At 51.2% G+C, this 15,869-nt stretch overlaps 51 non-coding genes and 1 pseudogene across 51 annotated transcripts; all 52 read right to left on the reverse strand.

The window, feature by feature from the left end:
- Positions 1 to 75: 75 nt before the first annotated feature.
- On the reverse strand, positions 76 to 194 carry LOC114926851 (5S ribosomal RNA). Its single transcript, XR_003817275.1, has one exon. It is a non-coding gene; the product is annotated as a 5S ribosomal RNA (ribosomal RNA).
- A 188-nt stretch (positions 195 to 382) lies between these two features.
- On the reverse strand, positions 383 to 501 carry LOC114926853 (5S ribosomal RNA). The gene has a single exon (XR_003817277.1). It is a non-coding gene; the product is annotated as a 5S ribosomal RNA (ribosomal RNA).
- Positions 502 to 690: 189 nt separating this feature from the next.
- Positions 691 to 806, reverse strand: LOC114926465 (5S ribosomal RNA). The gene has a single exon (XR_003816909.1). It is a non-coding gene; the product is annotated as a 5S ribosomal RNA (ribosomal RNA).
- A 188-nt stretch (positions 807 to 994) lies between these two features.
- LOC114926854 (5S ribosomal RNA) lies at positions 995 to 1,113 on the reverse strand. Its single transcript, XR_003817278.1, has one exon. It is a non-coding gene; the product is annotated as a 5S ribosomal RNA (ribosomal RNA).
- A 187-nt stretch (positions 1,114 to 1,300) lies between these two features.
- Positions 1,301 to 1,415, reverse strand: LOC114926517 (5S ribosomal RNA). Its single transcript, XR_003816961.1, has one exon. It is a non-coding gene; the product is annotated as a 5S ribosomal RNA (ribosomal RNA).
- A 188-nt stretch (positions 1,416 to 1,603) lies between these two features.
- LOC114926855 (5S ribosomal RNA) lies at positions 1,604 to 1,722 on the reverse strand. Its single transcript, XR_003817280.1, has one exon. It is a non-coding gene; the product is annotated as a 5S ribosomal RNA (ribosomal RNA).
- A 185-nt stretch (positions 1,723 to 1,907) lies between these two features.
- LOC114926590 (5S ribosomal RNA) lies at positions 1,908 to 2,019 on the reverse strand (annotated as a pseudogene).
- Positions 2,020 to 2,205: 186 nt separating this feature from the next.
- On the reverse strand, positions 2,206 to 2,323 carry LOC114926587 (5S ribosomal RNA). The gene has a single exon (XR_003817020.1). It is a non-coding gene; the product is annotated as a 5S ribosomal RNA (ribosomal RNA).
- A 183-nt stretch (positions 2,324 to 2,506) lies between these two features.
- On the reverse strand, positions 2,507 to 2,625 carry LOC114926856 (5S ribosomal RNA). Its single transcript, XR_003817281.1, has one exon. It is a non-coding gene; the product is annotated as a 5S ribosomal RNA (ribosomal RNA).
- Positions 2,626 to 2,812: 187 nt separating this feature from the next.
- Positions 2,813 to 2,931, reverse strand: LOC114926857 (5S ribosomal RNA). Its single transcript, XR_003817282.1, has one exon. It is a non-coding gene; the product is annotated as a 5S ribosomal RNA (ribosomal RNA).
- Positions 2,932 to 3,117: 186 nt separating this feature from the next.
- LOC114926342 (5S ribosomal RNA) lies at positions 3,118 to 3,235 on the reverse strand. The gene has a single exon (XR_003816785.1). It is a non-coding gene; the product is annotated as a 5S ribosomal RNA (ribosomal RNA).
- A 188-nt stretch (positions 3,236 to 3,423) lies between these two features.
- Positions 3,424 to 3,541, reverse strand: LOC114926424 (5S ribosomal RNA). Its single transcript, XR_003816868.1, has one exon. It is a non-coding gene; the product is annotated as a 5S ribosomal RNA (ribosomal RNA).
- Positions 3,542 to 3,729: 188 nt separating this feature from the next.
- Positions 3,730 to 3,848, reverse strand: LOC114926858 (5S ribosomal RNA). The gene has a single exon (XR_003817283.1). It is a non-coding gene; the product is annotated as a 5S ribosomal RNA (ribosomal RNA).
- A 189-nt stretch (positions 3,849 to 4,037) lies between these two features.
- Positions 4,038 to 4,156, reverse strand: LOC114926859 (5S ribosomal RNA). The gene has a single exon (XR_003817284.1). It is a non-coding gene; the product is annotated as a 5S ribosomal RNA (ribosomal RNA).
- Positions 4,157 to 4,344: 188 nt separating this feature from the next.
- On the reverse strand, positions 4,345 to 4,462 carry LOC114926343 (5S ribosomal RNA). Its single transcript, XR_003816786.1, has one exon. It is a non-coding gene; the product is annotated as a 5S ribosomal RNA (ribosomal RNA).
- Positions 4,463 to 4,651: 189 nt separating this feature from the next.
- On the reverse strand, positions 4,652 to 4,770 carry LOC114926860 (5S ribosomal RNA). Its single transcript, XR_003817285.1, has one exon. It is a non-coding gene; the product is annotated as a 5S ribosomal RNA (ribosomal RNA).
- Positions 4,771 to 4,959: 189 nt separating this feature from the next.
- Positions 4,960 to 5,076, reverse strand: LOC114926436 (5S ribosomal RNA). The gene has a single exon (XR_003816880.1). It is a non-coding gene; the product is annotated as a 5S ribosomal RNA (ribosomal RNA).
- Positions 5,077 to 5,264: 188 nt separating this feature from the next.
- LOC114926861 (5S ribosomal RNA) lies at positions 5,265 to 5,383 on the reverse strand. The gene has a single exon (XR_003817286.1). It is a non-coding gene; the product is annotated as a 5S ribosomal RNA (ribosomal RNA).
- Positions 5,384 to 5,572: 189 nt separating this feature from the next.
- LOC114926862 (5S ribosomal RNA) lies at positions 5,573 to 5,691 on the reverse strand. Its single transcript, XR_003817287.1, has one exon. It is a non-coding gene; the product is annotated as a 5S ribosomal RNA (ribosomal RNA).
- Positions 5,692 to 5,875: 184 nt separating this feature from the next.
- LOC114926864 (5S ribosomal RNA) lies at positions 5,876 to 5,994 on the reverse strand. Its single transcript, XR_003817289.1, has one exon. It is a non-coding gene; the product is annotated as a 5S ribosomal RNA (ribosomal RNA).
- Positions 5,995 to 6,183: 189 nt separating this feature from the next.
- LOC114926345 (5S ribosomal RNA) lies at positions 6,184 to 6,301 on the reverse strand. Its single transcript, XR_003816788.1, has one exon. It is a non-coding gene; the product is annotated as a 5S ribosomal RNA (ribosomal RNA).
- A 188-nt stretch (positions 6,302 to 6,489) lies between these two features.
- LOC114926865 (5S ribosomal RNA) lies at positions 6,490 to 6,608 on the reverse strand. The gene has a single exon (XR_003817290.1). It is a non-coding gene; the product is annotated as a 5S ribosomal RNA (ribosomal RNA).
- Positions 6,609 to 6,790: 182 nt separating this feature from the next.
- On the reverse strand, positions 6,791 to 6,908 carry LOC114926385 (5S ribosomal RNA). Its single transcript, XR_003816829.1, has one exon. It is a non-coding gene; the product is annotated as a 5S ribosomal RNA (ribosomal RNA).
- A 189-nt stretch (positions 6,909 to 7,097) lies between these two features.
- On the reverse strand, positions 7,098 to 7,216 carry LOC114926866 (5S ribosomal RNA). The gene has a single exon (XR_003817291.1). It is a non-coding gene; the product is annotated as a 5S ribosomal RNA (ribosomal RNA).
- Positions 7,217 to 7,403: 187 nt separating this feature from the next.
- On the reverse strand, positions 7,404 to 7,522 carry LOC114926867 (5S ribosomal RNA). Its single transcript, XR_003817292.1, has one exon. It is a non-coding gene; the product is annotated as a 5S ribosomal RNA (ribosomal RNA).
- A 187-nt stretch (positions 7,523 to 7,709) lies between these two features.
- Positions 7,710 to 7,828, reverse strand: LOC114926868 (5S ribosomal RNA). Its single transcript, XR_003817293.1, has one exon. It is a non-coding gene; the product is annotated as a 5S ribosomal RNA (ribosomal RNA).
- Positions 7,829 to 8,018: 190 nt separating this feature from the next.
- LOC114926467 (5S ribosomal RNA) lies at positions 8,019 to 8,134 on the reverse strand. Its single transcript, XR_003816911.1, has one exon. It is a non-coding gene; the product is annotated as a 5S ribosomal RNA (ribosomal RNA).
- Positions 8,135 to 8,324: 190 nt separating this feature from the next.
- LOC114926346 (5S ribosomal RNA) lies at positions 8,325 to 8,442 on the reverse strand. Its single transcript, XR_003816789.1, has one exon. It is a non-coding gene; the product is annotated as a 5S ribosomal RNA (ribosomal RNA).
- A 187-nt stretch (positions 8,443 to 8,629) lies between these two features.
- LOC114926347 (5S ribosomal RNA) lies at positions 8,630 to 8,747 on the reverse strand. Its single transcript, XR_003816790.1, has one exon. It is a non-coding gene; the product is annotated as a 5S ribosomal RNA (ribosomal RNA).
- Positions 8,748 to 8,935: 188 nt separating this feature from the next.
- On the reverse strand, positions 8,936 to 9,054 carry LOC114926869 (5S ribosomal RNA). Its single transcript, XR_003817294.1, has one exon. It is a non-coding gene; the product is annotated as a 5S ribosomal RNA (ribosomal RNA).
- Positions 9,055 to 9,242: 188 nt separating this feature from the next.
- On the reverse strand, positions 9,243 to 9,361 carry LOC114926870 (5S ribosomal RNA). Its single transcript, XR_003817295.1, has one exon. It is a non-coding gene; the product is annotated as a 5S ribosomal RNA (ribosomal RNA).
- Positions 9,362 to 9,550: 189 nt separating this feature from the next.
- On the reverse strand, positions 9,551 to 9,669 carry LOC114926871 (5S ribosomal RNA). The gene has a single exon (XR_003817296.1). It is a non-coding gene; the product is annotated as a 5S ribosomal RNA (ribosomal RNA).
- A 189-nt stretch (positions 9,670 to 9,858) lies between these two features.
- On the reverse strand, positions 9,859 to 9,976 carry LOC114926348 (5S ribosomal RNA). Its single transcript, XR_003816791.1, has one exon. It is a non-coding gene; the product is annotated as a 5S ribosomal RNA (ribosomal RNA).
- Positions 9,977 to 10,164: 188 nt separating this feature from the next.
- LOC114926872 (5S ribosomal RNA) lies at positions 10,165 to 10,283 on the reverse strand. The gene has a single exon (XR_003817297.1). It is a non-coding gene; the product is annotated as a 5S ribosomal RNA (ribosomal RNA).
- Positions 10,284 to 10,472: 189 nt separating this feature from the next.
- Positions 10,473 to 10,591, reverse strand: LOC114926873 (5S ribosomal RNA). The gene has a single exon (XR_003817298.1). It is a non-coding gene; the product is annotated as a 5S ribosomal RNA (ribosomal RNA).
- A 188-nt stretch (positions 10,592 to 10,779) lies between these two features.
- LOC114926875 (5S ribosomal RNA) lies at positions 10,780 to 10,898 on the reverse strand. Its single transcript, XR_003817300.1, has one exon. It is a non-coding gene; the product is annotated as a 5S ribosomal RNA (ribosomal RNA).
- Positions 10,899 to 11,085: 187 nt separating this feature from the next.
- On the reverse strand, positions 11,086 to 11,204 carry LOC114926876 (5S ribosomal RNA). The gene has a single exon (XR_003817301.1). It is a non-coding gene; the product is annotated as a 5S ribosomal RNA (ribosomal RNA).
- Positions 11,205 to 11,391: 187 nt separating this feature from the next.
- Positions 11,392 to 11,510, reverse strand: LOC114926877 (5S ribosomal RNA). The gene has a single exon (XR_003817302.1). It is a non-coding gene; the product is annotated as a 5S ribosomal RNA (ribosomal RNA).
- Positions 11,511 to 11,698: 188 nt separating this feature from the next.
- LOC114926878 (5S ribosomal RNA) lies at positions 11,699 to 11,817 on the reverse strand. The gene has a single exon (XR_003817303.1). It is a non-coding gene; the product is annotated as a 5S ribosomal RNA (ribosomal RNA).
- Positions 11,818 to 12,004: 187 nt separating this feature from the next.
- LOC114926349 (5S ribosomal RNA) lies at positions 12,005 to 12,122 on the reverse strand. Its single transcript, XR_003816792.1, has one exon. It is a non-coding gene; the product is annotated as a 5S ribosomal RNA (ribosomal RNA).
- A 187-nt stretch (positions 12,123 to 12,309) lies between these two features.
- LOC114927068 (5S ribosomal RNA) lies at positions 12,310 to 12,428 on the reverse strand. Its single transcript, XR_003817493.1, has one exon. It is a non-coding gene; the product is annotated as a 5S ribosomal RNA (ribosomal RNA).
- Positions 12,429 to 12,614: 186 nt separating this feature from the next.
- Positions 12,615 to 12,733, reverse strand: LOC114927069 (5S ribosomal RNA). The gene has a single exon (XR_003817494.1). It is a non-coding gene; the product is annotated as a 5S ribosomal RNA (ribosomal RNA).
- A 186-nt stretch (positions 12,734 to 12,919) lies between these two features.
- On the reverse strand, positions 12,920 to 13,038 carry LOC114927070 (5S ribosomal RNA). Its single transcript, XR_003817495.1, has one exon. It is a non-coding gene; the product is annotated as a 5S ribosomal RNA (ribosomal RNA).
- A 188-nt stretch (positions 13,039 to 13,226) lies between these two features.
- Positions 13,227 to 13,344, reverse strand: LOC114926350 (5S ribosomal RNA). Its single transcript, XR_003816793.1, has one exon. It is a non-coding gene; the product is annotated as a 5S ribosomal RNA (ribosomal RNA).
- Positions 13,345 to 13,533: 189 nt separating this feature from the next.
- Positions 13,534 to 13,652, reverse strand: LOC114926879 (5S ribosomal RNA). The gene has a single exon (XR_003817304.1). It is a non-coding gene; the product is annotated as a 5S ribosomal RNA (ribosomal RNA).
- A 189-nt stretch (positions 13,653 to 13,841) lies between these two features.
- LOC114926880 (5S ribosomal RNA) lies at positions 13,842 to 13,960 on the reverse strand. The gene has a single exon (XR_003817305.1). It is a non-coding gene; the product is annotated as a 5S ribosomal RNA (ribosomal RNA).
- A 189-nt stretch (positions 13,961 to 14,149) lies between these two features.
- LOC114926881 (5S ribosomal RNA) lies at positions 14,150 to 14,268 on the reverse strand. Its single transcript, XR_003817306.1, has one exon. It is a non-coding gene; the product is annotated as a 5S ribosomal RNA (ribosomal RNA).
- Positions 14,269 to 14,456: 188 nt separating this feature from the next.
- LOC114926882 (5S ribosomal RNA) lies at positions 14,457 to 14,575 on the reverse strand. The gene has a single exon (XR_003817307.1). It is a non-coding gene; the product is annotated as a 5S ribosomal RNA (ribosomal RNA).
- A 187-nt stretch (positions 14,576 to 14,762) lies between these two features.
- On the reverse strand, positions 14,763 to 14,879 carry LOC114926437 (5S ribosomal RNA). The gene has a single exon (XR_003816881.1). It is a non-coding gene; the product is annotated as a 5S ribosomal RNA (ribosomal RNA).
- Positions 14,880 to 15,067: 188 nt separating this feature from the next.
- On the reverse strand, positions 15,068 to 15,185 carry LOC114926351 (5S ribosomal RNA). The gene has a single exon (XR_003816794.1). It is a non-coding gene; the product is annotated as a 5S ribosomal RNA (ribosomal RNA).
- Positions 15,186 to 15,375: 190 nt separating this feature from the next.
- On the reverse strand, positions 15,376 to 15,494 carry LOC114926883 (5S ribosomal RNA). The gene has a single exon (XR_003817308.1). It is a non-coding gene; the product is annotated as a 5S ribosomal RNA (ribosomal RNA).
- A 185-nt stretch (positions 15,495 to 15,679) lies between these two features.
- Positions 15,680 to 15,798, reverse strand: LOC114926884 (5S ribosomal RNA). The gene has a single exon (XR_003817309.1). It is a non-coding gene; the product is annotated as a 5S ribosomal RNA (ribosomal RNA).
- Positions 15,799 to 15,869: the final 71 nt, after the last annotated feature.

Here is a 15,869-nt window from a genome sequence, read left to right on the forward strand (position 1 = left end):
CTTAGGTGTCCTACTCGGGATAGCGTCATTTAAAGAATGAAGGTCGGCACGACGTTAAAAAAAAAAAAAAAAAAAGAGGTGCAACACGAGGACTTCCCAGGAGGTCACCCATCCTAGTACTACTCTCGCCCAAGCACGCTTAACTGCGGAGTTCTGATGGGATCCGGTGCATTAGTGCTGGTATGATCGCACCTATTATAGTTCGCACACACAATTTTGTTAACCATGCGGCGCGAGAGAGCGTAACACTATCCGCGAAGCCTTGCGGGTACCGTAGGTGCCTGTCGAGGATGAGGCCATTGCGGCTCGCCCTTAGGTGTCCTACTCGGGATAGCGTCATTTAAAGAATGAAGGTCGGCACGACGTTAAAAAAAAAAAAAAAGAGGTGCAACACGAGGACTTCCCAGGAGGTCACCCATCCTAGTACTACTCTCGCCCAAGCACGCTTAACTGCGGAGTTCTGATGGGATCCGGTGCATTAGTGCTGGTATGATCGCACCTATTATAGTTCGCACACACAATTTTGTTAACCATGCGGCGCGAGAGAGCGTAACACTATCCGCGAAGCCTTGCGGGTACCGTAGGTGCCTGTCGAGGATGAGGCCATTGCGGCTCGCCCTTAGGTGTCCTACTCGGGATAGCGTCATTTAAAGAATGAAGGTCGGCACGACGTTAAAAAAAAAAAAAAAAGAGGTGCAACACGAGGACTTCCCAGGTCACCCATCCTAGTACTACTCTCGCCCAAGCACGCTTAACTGCGGAGTTCTGATGGGATCCGGTGCATTAGTGCTGGTATGATCGCACCTATTATAGTTCGCACACACAATTTTGTTAACCATGCGGCGCGAGAGAGCGTAACACTATCCGCGAAGCCTTGCGGGTACCGTAGGTGCCTGTCGAGGATGAGGCCATTGCGGCTCGCCCTTAGGTGTCCTACTCGGATAGCGTCATTTAAAGAATGAAGGTCGGCACGACGTTAAAAAAAAAAAAAAAAGAGGTGCAACACGAGGACTTCCCAGGAGGTCACCCATCCTAGTACTACTCTCGCCCAAGCACGCTTAACTGCGGAGTTCTGATGGGATCCGGTGCATTAGTGCTGGTATGATCGCACCTATTATAGTTCGCACACACAATTTTGTTAACCATGCGGCGCGAGAGAGCGTAACACTATCGCGAAGCCTTGCGGTACCGTAGGTGCCTGTCGAGGATGAGGCCATGCGGCTCGCCCTTAGGTGTCCTACTCGGGATAGCGTCATTTAAAGAATGAAGGTCGGCACGACGTTAAAAAAAAAAAAAAAAAGAGGTGCAACACGAGGACTTCCCAGTCACCCATCCTAGTACTACTCTCGCCCAAGCACGCTTAACTGCGGAGTTCTGATGGGATCCGGTGCATTAGTGCTGGTATGATCGCACCTATTATAGTTCGCACACACAATTTTGTTAACCATGCGGCGCGAGAGAGCGTAACACTATCGCGAAGCCTTGCGGGTACCGTAGGTGCCTGTCGAGGATGAGGCCATTGCGGCTCGCCCTTAGGTGTCCTACTCGGGATAGCGTCATTTAAAGAATGAAGGTCGGCACGACGTTAAAAAAAAAAAAAAAAGAGGTGCAACACGAGGACTTCCCAGGAGGTCACCCATCCTAGTACTACTCTCGCCCAAGCACGCTTAACTGCGGAGTTCTGATGGGATCCGGTGCATTAGTGCTGGTATGATCGCACCTATTATAGTTCGCACACACAATTTTGTTAACCATGCGGCGCGAGAGAGCGTAACACTATCCGCGAAGCCTTGGGTACCGTAGGTGCCTGTCGAGGATGAGGCCATTGCGGCTCGCCCTTAGGTGTCCTACTCGGGATAGCGTCATTTAAAGAATGAAGGTCGGCACGACGTTAAAAAAAAAAAAAAGAGGTGCAACACGAGGACTTCCCCACCCATCCTAGTACTACTCTCGCCCAAGCACGCTTAACTGCGGAGTTCTGATGGGATCCGGTGCATTAGTGCTGGTATGATCGCACCTATTATAGTTCGCACACACAATTTTGTTAACCATGCGGCGAGAGAGCGTAACACTATCGCGAAGCCTTGCGGGTACCGTAGGTGCCTGTCGAGGATGAGGCCATTGCGGCTCGCCCTTAGGTGTCCTACTCGGGATAGCGTCATTTAAAGAATGAAGGTCGGCACGACGTTAAAAAAAAAAAAAAAAGAGGTGCAACACGAGGACTTCCCGAGTCACCCATCCTAGTACTACTCTCGCCCAAGCACGCTTAACTGCGGAGTTCTGATGGGATCCGGTGCATGCTAGTGCTGGTATGATCGCACCTATTATAGTTCGCACACAATTTTGTTAACCATGCGGCGCGAGAGAGCGTAACACTATCGCGAAGCCTTGCGGGTACCGTAGGTGCCTGTCGAGGATGAGGCCATTGCGGCTCGCCCTTAGGTGTCCTACTCGGATAGCGTCATTTAAAGAATGAAGGTCGGCACGACGTTAAAAAAAAAAAAAAGAGGTGCAACACGAGGACTTCCCAGGAGGTCACCCATCCTAGTACTACTCTCGCCCAAGCACGCTTAACTGCGGAGTTCTGATGGGATCCGGTGCATTAGTGCTGGTATGATCGCACCTATTATAGTTCGCACACACAATTTTGTTAACCATGCGGCGCGAGAGAGCGTAACACTATCCGCGAAGCCTTGCGGGTACCGTAGGTGCCTGTCGAGGATGAGGCCATTGCGGCTCGCCCTTAGGTGTCCTACTCGGGATAGCGTCATTTAAAGAATGAAGGTCGGCACGACGTTAAAAAAAAAAAAAAGAGGTGCAACACGAGGACTTCCCAGGAGGTCACCCATCCTAGTACTACTCTCGCCCAAGCACGCTTAACTGCGGAGTTCTGATGGGATCCGGTGCATTAGTGCTGGTATGATCGCACCTATTATAGTTCGCACACACAATTTTGTTAACCATGCGGCGCGAGAGAGCGTAACACTATCCGCGAAGCCTTGCGGGTACCGTAGGTGCCTGTCGAGGATGAGGCCATTGCGGCTCGCCCTTAGGTGTCCTACTCGGGATAGCGTCATTTAAAGAATGAAGGTCGGCACGACGTTAAAAAAAAAAAAAGAGGTGCAACACGAGGACTTCCCAGAGGTCACCCATCCTAGTACTACTCTCGCCCAAGCACGCTTAACTGCGGAGTTCTGATGGGATCCGGTGCATTAGTGCTGGTATGATCGCACCTATTATAGTTCGCACACACAATTTTGTTAACCATGCGGCGCGAGAGAGCGTAACACTATCGCGAAGCCTTGCGGGTACCGTAGGTGCCTGTCGAGGATGAGGCCATTGCGGCTCGCCCTTAGGTGTCCTACTCGGGATAGCGTCATTTAAAGAATGAAGGTCGGCACGACGTTAAAAAAAAAAAAAAAAGAGGTGCAACACGAGGACTTCCCAGGAGTCACCCATCCTAGTACTACTCTCGCCCAAGCACGCTTAACTGCGGAGTTCTGATGGGATCCGGTGCATTAGTGCTGGTATGATCGCACCTATTATAGTTCGCACACACAATTTTGTTAACCATGCGGCGCGAGAGAGCGTAACACTATCGCGAAGCCTTGCGGGTACCGTAGGTGCCTGTCGAGGATGAGGCCATTGCGGCTCGCCCTTAGGTGTCCTACTCGGGATAGCGTCATTTAAAGAATGAAGGTCGGCACGACGTTAAAAAAAAAAAAAAAAGAGGTGCAACACGAGGACTTCCCAGGAGGTCACCCATCCTAGTACTACTCTCGCCCAAGCACGCTTAACTGCGGAGTTCTGATGGGATCCGGTGCATTAGTGCTGGTATGATCGCACCTATTATAGTTCGCACACACAATTTTGTTAACCATGCGGCGCGAGAGAGCGTAACACTATCTGCGAAGCCTTGCGGGTACCGTAGGTGCCTGTCGAGGATGAGGCCATTGCGGCTCGCCCTTAGGTGTCCTACTCGGATAGCGTCATTTAAAGAATGAAGGTCGGCACGACGTTAAAAAAAAAAAAAAAAAGAGGTGCAACACGAGGACTTCCCAGGAGGTCACCCATCCTAGTACTACTCTCGCCCAAGCACGCTTAACTGCGGAGTTCTGATGGGATCCGGTGCATTAGTGCTGGTATGATCGCACCTATTATAGTTCGCACACACAATTTTGTTAACCATGCGGCGCGAGAGAGCGTAACACTATCCGCGAAGCCTTGCGGGTACCGTAGGTGCCTGTCGAGGATGAGGCCATTGCGGCTCGCCCTTAGGTGTCCTACTCGGGATAGCGTCATTTAAAGAATGAAGGTCGGCACGACGTTAAAAAAAAAAAAAAAGAGGTGCAACACGAGGACTTCCCAGAGGTCACCCATCCTAGTACTACTCTCGCCCAAGCACGCTTAACTGCGGAGTTCTGATGGGATCCGGTGCATTAGTGCTGGTATGATCGCACCTATTATAGTTCGCACACACAATTTTGTTAACCATGCGGCGCGAGAGAGCGTAACACTATCGCGAAGCCTTGCGGGTACCGTAGGTGCCTGTCGAGGATGAGGCCATTGCGGCTCGCCCTTAGGTGTCCTACTCGGGATAGCGTCATTTAAAGAATGAAGGTCGGCACGACGTTAAAAAAAAAAAAAAAAAGAGGTGCAACACGAGGACTTCCCAGGAGGTCACCCATCCTAGTACTACTCTCGCCCAAGCACGCTTAACTGCGGAGTTCTGATGGGATCCGGTGCATTAGTGCTGGTATGATCGCACCTATTATAGTTCGCACACACAATTTTGTTAACCATGCGGCGCGAGAGAGCGTAACACTATCCGCGAAGCCTTGCGGGTACCGTAGGTGCCTGTCGAGGATGAGGCCATTGCGGCTCGCCCTTAGGTGTCCTACTCGGGATAGCGTCATTTAAAGAATGAAGGTCGGCACGACGTTAAAAAAAAAAAAAAAAGAGGTGCAACACGAGGACTTCCCAGGGTCACCCATCCTAGTACTACTCTCGCCCAAGCACGCTTAACTGCGGAGTTCTGATGGGATCCGGTGCATTAGTGCTGGTATGATCGCACCTATTATAGTTCGCACACACAATTTTGTTAACCATGCGGCGCGAGAGAGCGTAACACTATCCGCGAAGCCTTGCGGGTACCGTAGGTGCCTGTCGAGGATGAGGCCATTGCGGCTCGCCCTTAGGTGTCCTACTCGGGATAGCGTCATTTAAAGAATGAAGGTCGGCACGACGTTAAAAAAAAAAAAAAAGAGGTGCAACACGAGGACTTCCCAGGAGGTCACCCATCCTAGTACTACTCTCGCCCAAGCACGCTTAACTGCGGAGTTCTGATGGGATCCGGTGCATTAGTGCTGGTATGATCGCACCTATTATAGTTCGCACACACAATTTTGTTAACCATGCGGCGCGAGAGAGCGTAACACTATCGCGAAGCCTTGCGGGTACCGTAGGTGCCTGTCGAGGATGAGGCCATTGCGGCTCGCCCTTAGGTGTCCTACTCGGGATAGCGTCATTTAAAGAATGAAGGTCGGCACGACGTTAAAAAAAAAAAAAAAAAGAGGTGCAACACGAGGACTTCCCAGGAGGTCACCCATCCTAGTACTACTCTCGCCCAAGCACGCTTAACTGCGGAGTTCTGATGGGATCCGGTGCATTAGTGCTGGTATGATCGCACCTATTATAGTTCGCACACACAATTTTGTTAACCATGCGGAGAGAGCGTAACACTATCGCGAAGCCTTGCGGGTACCGTAGGTGCCTGTCGAGGATGAGGCCATTGCGGCTCGCCCTTAGGTGTCCTACTCGGGATAGCGTCATTTAAAGAATGAAGGTCGGCACGACGTTAAAAAAAAAAAAAAAAGAGGTGCAACACGAGGACTTCCCAGGAGGTCACCCATCCTAGTACTACTCTCGCCCAAGCACGCTTAACTGCGGAGTTCTGATGGGATCCGGTGCATTAGTGCTGGTATGATCGCACCTATTATAGTTCGCACACACAATTTTGTTAACCATGCGGCGCGAGAGAGCGTAACACTATCCGCGAAGCCTTGCGGGTACCGTAGGTGCCTGTCGAGGATGAGGCCATTGCGGCTCGCCCTTAGGTGTCCTACTCGGGATAGCGTCATTTAAAGAATGAAGGTCGGCACGACGTTAAAAAAAAAAAAAAAAGAGGTGCAACACGAGGACTTCCCAGAGGTCACCCATCCTAGTACTACTCTCGCCCAAGCACGCTTAACTGCGGAGTTCTGATGGGATCCGGTGCATTAGTGCTGGTATGATCGCACCTATTATAGTTCGCACACACAATTTTGTTAACCATGCGGCGCGAGAGAGCGTAACACTATCCGCGAAGCCTTGCGGGTACCGTAGGTGCCTGTCGAGGATGAGGCCATTGCGGCTCGCCCTTAGGTGTCCTACTCGGGATAGCGTCATTTAAAGAATGAAGGTCGGCACGACGTTAAAAAAAAAAAAAAAGAGGTGCAACACGAGGACTTCCCAGGAGGTCACCCATCCTAGTACTACTCTCGCCCAAGCACGCTTAACTGCGGAGTTCTGATGGGATCCGGTGCATTAGTGCTGGTATGATCGCACCTATTATAGTTCGCACACACAATTTTGTTAACCATGCGGCGCGAGAGAGCGTAACACTATCGCGAAGCCTTGCGGGTACCGTAGGTGCCTGTCGAGGATGAGGCCATTGCGGCTCGCCCTTAGGTGTCCTACTCGGATAGCGTCATTTAAAGAATGAAGGTCGGCACGACGTTAAAAAAAAAAAAAGGTGCAACACGAGGACTTCCCAGAGGTCACCCATCCTAGTACTACTCTCGCCCAAGCACGCTTAACTGCGGAGTTCTGATGGGATCCGGTGCATTAGTGCTGGTATGATCGCACCTATTATAGTTCGCACACACAATTTTGTTAACCATGCGGCGCGAGAGAGCGTAACACTATCCGCGAAGCCTTGCGGGTACCGTAGGTGCCTGTCGAGGATGAGGCCATTGCGGCTCGCCCTTAGGTGTCCTACTCGGGATAGCGTCATTTAAAGAATGAAGGTCGGCACGACGTTAAAAAAAAAAAAAAAAGAGGTGCAACACGAGGACTTCCCAGGAGGTCACCCATCCTAGTACTACTCTCGCCCAAGCACGCTTAACTGCGGAGTTCTGATGGGATCCGGTGCATTAGTGCTGGTATGATCGCACCTATTATAGTTCGCACACACAATTTTGTTAACCATGCGGCGCGAGAGAGCGTAACACTATCTGCGAAGCCTTGCGGGTACCGTAGGTGCCTGTCGAGGATGAGGCCATTGCGGCTCGCCCTTAGGTGTCCTACTCGGGATAGCGTCATTTAAAGAATGAAGGTCGGCACGACGTTAAAAAAAAAAAAAAGAGGTGCAACACGAGGACTTCCCAGGAGGTCACCCATCCTAGTACTACTCTCGCCCAAGCACGCTTAACTGCGGAGTTCTGATGGGATCCGGTGCATTAGTGCTGGTATGATCGCACCTATTATAGTTCGCACACACAATTTTGTTAACCATGCGGCGCGAGAGAGCGTAACACTATCGCGAAGCCTTGCGGGTACCGTAGGTGCCTGTCGAGGATGAGGCCATTGCGGCTCGCCCTTAGGTGTCCTACTCGGGATAGCGTCATTTAAAGAATGAAGGTCGGCACGACGTTAAAAAAAAAAAAAAAGAGGTGCAACACGAGGACTTCCCAGGAGGTCACCCATCCTAGTACTACTCTCGCCCAAGCACGCTTAACTGCGGAGTTCTGATGGGATCCGGTGCATTAGTGCTGGTATGATCGCACCTATTATAGTTCGCACACACAATTTTGTTAACCATGCGGCGCGAGAGAGCGTAACACTATCCGCGAAGCCTTGCGGGTACCGTAGGTGCCTGTCGAGGATGAGGCCATTGCGGCTCGCCCTTAGGTGTCCTACTCGGGATAGCGTCATTTAAAGAATGAAGGTCGGCACGACGTTAAAAAAAAAAAAAAAAAGAGGTGCAACACGAGGACTTCCCAGGTCACCCATCCTAGTACTACTCTCGCCCAAGCACGCTTAACTGCGGAGTTCTGATGGGATCCGGTGCATTAGTGCTGGTATGATCGCACCTATTATAGTTCGCACACACAATTTTGTTAACCATGCGGCGCGAGAGAGCGTAACACTATCTGCGAAGCCTTGCGGGTACCGTAGGTGCCTGTCGAGGATGAGGCCATTGCGGCTCGCCCTTAGGTGTCCTACTCGGGATAGCGTCATTTAAAGAATGAAGGTCGGCACGACGTTAAAAAAAAAAAAAAAAAGAGGTGCAACACGAGGACTTCCCAGAGGTCACCCATCCTAGTACTACTCTCGCCCAAGCACGCTTAACTGCGGAGTTCTGATGGGATCCGGTGCATTAGTGCTGGTATGATCGCACCTATTATAGTTCGCACACACAATTTTGTTAACCATGCGGCGCGAGAGAGCGTAACACTATCGCGAAGCCTTGCGGGTACCGTAGGTGCCTGTCGAGGATGAGGCCATTGCGGCTCGCCCTTAGGTGTCCTACTCGGGATAGCGTCATTTAAAGAATGAAGGTCGGCACGACGTTAAAAAAAAAAAAAAAGAGGTGCAACACGAGGACTTCCCAGAGGTCACCCATCCTAGTACTACTCTCGCCCAAGCACGCTTAACTGCGGAGTTCTGATGGGATCCGGTGCATTAGTGCTGGTATGATCGCACCTATTATAGTTCGCACACACAATTTTGTTAACCATGCGGCGCGAGAGAGCGTAACACTATCCGCGAAGCCTTGCGGGTACCGTAGGTGCCTGTCGAGGATGAGGCCATTGCGGCTCGCCCTTAGGTGTCCTACTCGGGATAGCGTCATTTAAAGAATGAAGGTCGGCACGACGTTAAAAAAAAAAAAAAAGAGGTGCAACACGAGGACTTCCCAGGAGGTCACCCATCCTAGTACTACTCTCGCCCAAGCACGCTTAACTGCGGAGTTCTGATGGGATCCGGTGCATTAGTGCTGGTATGATCGCACCTATTATAGTTCGCACACACAATTTTGTTAACCATGCGGCGCGAGAGAGCGTAACACTATCCGCGAAGCCTTGCGGGTACCGTAGGTGCCTGTCGAGGATGAGGCCATTGCGGCTCGCCCTTAGGTGTCCTACTCGGGATAGCGTCATTTAAAGAATGAAGGTCGGCACGACGTTAAAAAAAAAAAAAAAGAGGTGCAACACGAGGACTTCCCAGGAGGTCACCCATCCTAGTACTACTCTCGCCCAAGCACGCTTAACTGCGGAGTTCTGATGGGATCCGGTGCATTAGTGCTGGTATGATCGCACCTATTATAGTTCGCACACACAATTTTGTTAACCATGCGGCGCGAGAGAGCGTAACACTATCCGCGAAGCCTTGCGGGTACCGTAGGTGCCTGTCGAGGATGAGGCCATTGCGGCTCGCCCTTAGGTGTCCTACTCGGGATAGCGTCATTTAAAGAATGAAGGTCGGCACGACGTTAAAAAAAAAAAAAAAAGAGGTGCAACACGAGGACTTCCCAGGAGGTCACCCATCCTAGTACTACTCTCGCCCAAGCACGCTTAACTGCGGAGTTCTGATGGGATCCGGTGCATTAGTGCTGGTATGATCGCACCTATTATAGTTCGCACACACAATTTTGTTAACCATGCGGCGCGAGAGAGCGTAACACTATCCGCGAAGCCTTGCGGGTACCGTAGGTGCCTGTCGAGGATGAGGCCATTGCGGCTCGCCCTTAGGTGTCCTACTCGGGATAGCGTCATTTAAAGAATGAAGGTCGGCACGACGTTAAAAAAAAAAAAAAAAGAGGTGCAACACGAGGACTTCCCAGAGGTCACCCATCCTAGTACTACTCTCGCCCAAGCACGCTTAACTGCGGAGTTCTGATGGGATCCGGTGCATTAGTGCTGGTATGATCGCACCTATTATAGTTCGCACACACAATTTTGTTAACCATGCGGCGCGAGAGAGCGTAACACTATCCGCGAAGCCTTGCGGGTACCGTAGGTGCCTGTCGAGGATGAGGCCATTGCGGCTCGCCCTTAGGTGTCCTACTCGGGATAGCGTCATTTAAAGAATGAAGGTCGGCACGACGTTAAAAAAAAAAAAAAAGAGGTGCAACACGAGGACTTCCCAGGAGGTCACCCATCCTAGTACTACTCTCGCCCAAGCACGCTTAACTGCGGAGTTCTGATGGGATCCGGTGCATTAGTGCTGGTATGATCGCACCTATTATAGTTCGCACACACAATTTTGTTAACCATGCGGCGCGAGAGAGCGTAACACTATCCGCGAAGCCTTGCGGGTACCGTAGGTGCCTGTCGAGGATGAGGCCATTGCGGCTCGCCCTTAGGTGTCCTACTCGGGATAGCGTCATTTAAAGAATGAAGGTCGGCACGACGTTAAAAAAAAAAAAAAAAGAGGTGCAACACGAGGACTTCCCAGGAGGTCACCCATCCTAGTACTACTCTCGCCCAAGCACGCTTAACTGCGGAGTTCTGATGGGATCCGGTGCATTAGTGCTGGTATGATCGCACCTATTATAGTTCGCACACACAATTTTGTTAACCATGCGGCGCGAGAGAGCGTAACACTATCCGCGAAGCCTTGCGGGTACCGTAGGTGCCTGTCGAGGATGAGGCCATTGCGGCTCGCCCTTAGGTGTCCTACTCGGGATAGCGTCATTTAAAGAATGAAGGTCGGCACGACGTTAAAAAAAAAAAAAAAGAGGTGCAACACGAGGACTTCCCAGGAGGTCACCCATCCTAGTACTACTCTCGCCCAAGCACGCTTAACTGCGGAGTTCTGATGGGATCCGGTGCATTAGTGCTGGTATGATCGCACCTATTATAGTTCGCACACACAATTTTGTTAACCATGCGGCGCGAGAGAGCGTAACACTATCCGCGAAGCCTTGCGGGTACCGTAGGTGCCTGTCGAGGATGAGGCCATTGCGGCTCGCCCTTAGGTGTCCTACTCGGGATAGCGTCATTTAAAGAATGAAGGTCGGCACGACGTTAAAAAAAAAAAAAAGAGGTGCAACACGAGGACTTCCCAGGAGGTCACCCATCCTAGTACTACTCTCGCCCAAGCACGCTTAACTGCGGAGTTCTGATGGGATCCGGTGCATTAGTGCTGGTATGATCGCACCTATTATAGTTCGCACACACAATTTTGTTAACCATGCGGCGCGAGAGAGCGTAACACTATCTGCGAAGCCTTGCGGGTACCGTAGGTGCCTGTCGAGGATGAGGCCATTGCGGCTCGCCCTTAGGTGTCCTACTCGGGATAGCGTCATTTAAAGAATGAAGGTCGGCACGACGTTAAAAAAAAAAAAAAGAGGTGCAACACGAGGACTTCCCAGGAGGTCACCCATCCTAGTACTACTCTCGCCCAAGCACGCTTAACTGCGGAGTTCTGATGGGATCCGGTGCATTAGTGCTGGTATGATCGCACCTATTATAGTTCGCACACACAATTTTGTTAACCATGCGGCGCGAGAGAGCGTAACACTATCCGCGAAGCCTTGCGGGTACCGTAGGTGCCTGTCGAGGATGAGGCCATTGCGGCTCGCCCTTAGGTGTCCTACTCGGGATAGCGTCATTTAAAGAATGAAGGTCGGCACGACGTTAAAAAAAAAAAAAAAGAGGTGCAACACGAGGACTTCCCAGGAGGTCACCCATCCTAGTACTACTCTCGCCCAAGCACGCTTAACTGCGGAGTTCTGATGGGATCCGGTGCATTAGTGCTGGTATGATCGCACCTATTATAGTTCGCACACACAATTTTGTTAACCATGCGGCGCGAGAGAGCGTAACACTATCCGCGAAGCCTTGCGGGTACCGTAGGTGCCTGTCGAGGATGAGGCCATTGCGGCTCGCCCTTAGGTGTCCTACTCGGGATAGCGTCATTTAAAGAATGAAGGTCGGCACGACGTTAAAAAAAAAAAAAAGAGGTGCAACACGAGGACTTCCCAGAGGTCACCCATCCTAGTACTACTCTCGCCCAAGCACGCTTAACTGCGGAGTTCTGATGGGATCCGGTGCATTAGTGCTGGTATGATCGCACCTATTATAGTTCGCACACACAATTTTGTTAACCATGCGGCGCGAGAGAGCGTAACACTATCCGCGAAGCCTTGCGGGTACCGTAGGTGCCTGTCGAGGATGAGGCCATTGCGGCTCGCCCTTAGGTGTCCTACTCGGGATAGCGTCATTTAAAGAATGAAGGTCGGCACGACGTTAAAAAAAAAAAAAAAAGGTGCAACACGAGGACTTCCCAGGAGGTCACCCATCCTAGTACTACTCTCGCCCAAGCACGCTTAACTGCGGAGTTCTGATGGGATCCGGTGCATTAGTGCTGGTATGATCGCACCTATTATAGTTCGCACACACAATTTTGTTAACCATGCGGCGCGAGAGAGCGTAACACTATCCGCGAAGCCTTGCGGGTACCGTAGGTGCCTGTCGAGGATGAGGCCATTGCGGCTCGCCCTTAGGTGTCCTACTCGGGATAGCGTCATTTAAAGAATGAAGGTCGGCACGACGTTAAAAAAAAAAAAAAAGGTGCAACACGAGGACTTCCCAGGAGGTCACCCATCCTAGTACTACTCTCGCCCAAGCACGCTTAACTGCGGAGTTCTGATGGGATCCGGTGCATTAGTGCTGGTATGATCGCACCTATTATAGTTCGCACACACAATTTTGTTAACCATGCGGCGCGAGAGAGCGTAACACTATCCGCGAAGCCTTGCGGGTACCGTAGGTGCCTGTCGAGGATGAGGCCATTGCGGCTCGCCCTTAGGTGTCCTACTCGGGATAGCGTCATTTAAAGAATGAAGGTCGGCACGACGTTAAAAAAAAAAAAAAAGGTGCAACACGAGGACTTCCCAGGAGGTCACCCATCCTAGTACTACTCTCGCCCAAGCACGCTTAACTGCGGAGTTCTGATGGGATCCGGTGCATTAGTGCTGGTATGATCGCACCTATTATAGTTCGCACACACAATTTTGTTAACCATGCGGCGCGAGAGAGCGTAACACTATCCGCGAAGCCTTGCGGGTACCGTAGGTGCCTGTCGAGGATGAGGCCATTGCGGCTCGCCCTTAGGTGTCCTACTCGGGATAGCGTCATTTAAAGAATGAAGGTCGGCACGACGTTAAAAAAAAAAAAAAAGAGGTGCAACACGAGGACTTCCCAGAGGTCACCCATCCTAGTACTACTCTCGCCCAAGCACGCTTAACTGCGGAGTTCTGATGGGATCCGGTGCATTAGTGCTGGTATGATCGCACCTATTATAGTTCGCACACACAATTTTGTTAACCATGCGGCGCGAGAGAGCGTAACACTATCCGCGAAGCCTTGCGGGTACCGTAGGTGCCTGTCGAGGATGAGGCCATTGCGGCTCGCCCTTAGGTGTCCTACTCGGGATAGCGTCATTTAAAGAATGAAGGTCGGCACGACGTTAAAAAAAAAAAAAAAAGAGGTGCAACACGAGGACTTCCCAGGAGGTCACCCATCCTAGTACTACTCTCGCCCAAGCACGCTTAACTGCGGAGTTCTGATGGGATCCGGTGCATTAGTGCTGGTATGATCGCACCTATTATAGTTCGCACACACAATTTTGTTAACCATGCGGCGCGAGAGAGCGTAACACTATCTGCGAAGCCTTGCGGGTACCGTAGGTGCCTGTCGAGGATGAGGCCATTGCGGCTCGCCCTTAGGTGTCCTACTCGGGATAGCGTCATTTAAAGAATGAAGGTCGGCACGACGTTAAAAAAAAAAAAAAAAGAGGTGCAACACGAGGACTTCCCAGGAGGTCACCCATCCTAGTACTACTCTCGCCCAAGCACGCTTAACTGCGGAGTTCTGATGGGATCCGGTGCATTAGTGCTGGTATGATCGCACCTATTATAGTTCGCACACACAATTTTGTTAACCATGCGGCGCGAGAGAGCGTAACACTATCCGCGAAGCCTTGCGGGTACCGTAGGTGCCTGTCGAGGATGAGGCCATTGCGGCTCGCCCTTAGGTGTCCTACTCGGGATAGCGTCATTTAAAGAATGAAGGTCGGCACGACGTTAAAAAAAAAAAAAAAAGAGGTGCAACACGAGGACTTCCCAGGAGGTCACCCATCCTAGTACTACTCTCGCCCAAGCACGCTTAACTGCGGAGTTCTGATGGGATCCGGTGCATTAGTGCTGGTATGATCGCACCTATTATAGTTCGCACACACAATTTTGTTAACCATGCGGCGCGAGAGAGCGTAACACTATCCGCGAAGCCTTGCGGGTACCGTAGGTGCCTGTCGAGGATGAGGCCATTGCGGCTCGCCCTTAGGTGTCCTACTCGGGATAGCGTCATTTAAAGAATGAAGGTCGGCACGACGTTAAAAAAAAAAAAAAAGAGGTGCAACACGAGGACTTCCCAGGAGGTCACCCATCCTAGTACTACTCTCGCCCAAGCACGCTTAACTGCGGAGTTCTGATGGGATCCGGTGCATTAGTGCTGGTATGATCGCACCTATTATAGTTCGCACACACAATTTTGTTAACCATGCGGCGCGAGAGAGCGTAACACTATCCGCGAAGCCTTGCGGGTACCGTAGGTGCCTGTCGAGGATGAGGCCATTGCGGCTCGCCCTTAGGTGTCCTACTCGGGATAGCGTCATTTAAAGAATGAAGGTCGGCACGACGTTAAAAAAAAAAAAAAGAGGTGCAACACGAGGACTTCCCAGGGTCACCCATCCTAGTACTACTCTCGCCCAAGCACGCTTAACTGCGGAGTTCTGATGGGATCCGGTGCATTAGTGCTGGTATGATCGCACCTATTATAGTTCGCACACACAATTTTGTTAACCATGCGGCGCGAGAGAGCGTAACACTATCTGCGAAGCCTTGCGGGTACCGTAGGTGCCTGTCGAGGATGAGGCCATTGCGGCTCGCCCTTAGGTGTCCTACTCGGGATAGCGTCATTTAAAGAATGAAGGTCGGCACGACGTTAAAAAAAAAAAAAAAGAGGTGCAACACGAGGACTTCCCAGAGGTCACCCATCCTAGTACTACTCTCGCCCAAGCACGCTTAACTGCGGAGTTCTGATGGGATCCGGTGCATTAGTGCTGGTATGATCGCACCTATTATAGTTCGCACACACAATTTTGTTAACCATGCGGCGCGAGAGAGCGTAACACTATCCGCGAAGCCTTGCGGGTACCGTAGGTGCCTGTCGAGGATGAGGCCATTGCGGCTCGCCCTTAGGTGTCCTACTCGGGATAGCGTCATTTAAAGAATGAAGGTCGGCACGACGTTAAAAAAAAAAAAAAAAAGAGGTGCAACACGAGGACTTCCCAGGAGGTCACCCATCCTAGTACTACTCTCGCCCAAGCACGCTTAACTGCGGAGTTCTGATGGGATCCGGTGCATTAGTGCTGGTATGATCGCACCTATTATAGTTCGCACACACAATTTTGTTAACCATGGCGCGAGAGAGCGTAACACTATCCGCGAAGCCTTGCGGGTACCGTAGGTGCCTGTCGAGGATGAGGCCATTGCGGCTCGCCCTTAGGTGTCCTACTCGGGATAGCGTCATTTAAAGAATGAAGGTCGGCACGACGTTAAAAAAAAAAAAAAGAGGTGCAACACGAGGACTTCCCAGGAGGTCACCCATCCTAGTACTACTCTCGCCCAAGCACGCTTAACTGCGGAGTTCTGATGGGATCCGGTGCATTAGTGCTGGTATGATCGCACCTATTATAGTTCGCACACACAATTTTGTTAACCATGCGGCGCGAGAGAGCGTAACACTATCCGCGAAGCCTTG

Source organism: Arachis hypogaea, unplaced genomic scaffold (genome assembly GCF_003086295.3).
Source record: "Arachis hypogaea cultivar Tifrunner unplaced genomic scaffold, arahy.Tifrunner.gnm2.J5K5 arahy.Tifrunner.gnm2.scaffold_32, whole genome shotgun sequence".
Lineage (NCBI taxonomy): Eukaryota > Viridiplantae > Streptophyta > Magnoliopsida > Fabales > Fabaceae > Arachis > Arachis hypogaea.